The sequence below is a fragment of the Arachis hypogaea genome, chromosome 19 (assembly GCF_003086295.3).
Source record: "Arachis hypogaea cultivar Tifrunner chromosome 19, arahy.Tifrunner.gnm2.J5K5, whole genome shotgun sequence".
In the NCBI taxonomy this organism is placed as follows: Eukaryota; Viridiplantae; Streptophyta; class Magnoliopsida; order Fabales; family Fabaceae; genus Arachis; species Arachis hypogaea.
In genome coordinates, this window is record NC_092054.1 from 23,297,568 (window position 1) to 23,298,901 (window position 1,334).

General features: G+C 39.1%; 1 non-coding gene across 1 annotated transcript; it reads right to left on the reverse strand.

Annotated features, from left to right (window-relative positions):
* Positions 1-708: 708 nt before the first annotated feature.
* Positions 709-816, reverse strand: LOC112781593 (small nucleolar RNA R71). Its single transcript, XR_003192361.1, has one exon. It is a non-coding gene; the product is annotated as a small nucleolar RNA R71 (small nucleolar RNA).
* Positions 817-1,334: the final 518 nt, after the last annotated feature.

Consider the following 1,334-nt stretch of genomic DNA (forward strand, 5'->3'; position numbering starts at 1 on the left):
CTTCATCTCACATCTCTGCTCCTATCATCATCTTTGTGTTTGGATTCTTCATTCTTCTTTGTTCCCCTCCTTTCTTCCACTAACATAAGGACCTCTATACTGTGGTATAAAGGATCCCTATTATTATTATTATTATTATTATTATTTTCTTTTCTGTGCCCTCTTCTTTGTCATATAAGCAGGAGCAAGGACAAGAATATTCTTGTTGAAGCAGATCCAAAACCTGAAAGGACTCTGAAAAGGAAACTAAGAGAAGCTAAATTACAACAATCTAGAGATAACCTTTCAGAAATTTTCGAACAGAAAGAGGAGATGGCAGCCGAAAATAATAATAATGCAAGAAGGATGTTTGGTGACTTTACTGCACCTAATTCCAATTTACATGGAAGAAGCATCTCCATCCCTACCATTGGAGCAAACAATTTTGAGCTGAAACCTCAGCTAGTTTCTCTGATGCAACAAAACTGCAAGTTTCATGGACTTCCATCTGAAGATCCTTTTCAGTTCTTAACTGAATTCTTGCAGATATGTGATACTGTAAAGACTAATGGAGTAGATCCTGAAGTCTACAGGCTCATGCTTTTCTCTTTTGCTATAAGAGACAGAGCTAGACTCTGGTTGGACTCTCAACCTAAGGATAGCCTGAACTCATGGGATAAGCTGGTCAAGGCTTTCTTAGCCAAGTTCTTTCCTCCTCAAAAGCTGAGCAAGCTTAGAGCGGATGTTCAAACCTTCAAACAAAAAGATGGTGAATCCCTCTATGAAGCTTGGAAAAGATACAAACAGTTGACCAAAAAGTGTCCTTCTGACATGCTTTCAGAATGGACCATCCTGGATATATTCTATGATGGTTTATCTGAGCTATCAAAGATGTCATTGGATACTTCTGCAGGTGGATCCATTCACCTAAAGAAAACGCCTGCAGAAGCTCAAGAACTCATTGACATGGTTGCTAATAACCAGTTCATGTACACTTCTGAGAGGAATCCTGTGAGTAGTGGGACGCCTATGAAGAAGGGAGTTCTTGAAATTGATACTCTGAATGCCATATTGGCTCAGAATAAAATATTGACTCAGCAAGTCAATATGATTTCTCAGAGTCTGAATGGAATGCAAGCTGCATCCAACAGTACTCAAGAGGTATCTTCTGGAGAAGAGGCCTATGATCCTGAAAACCCTGCAATAGCAAAGGTAAATTACATGGGTGAACCTTATGGAAACACCTATAACTCATCATGGAGAAATCATCCAAATTTCTCATGGAAGGATCAAAAGCCTCAACAAGGCTTTAATAATGGTGGAAGAAACAGGTTTAGCAATAGCAAGCCTTTTCC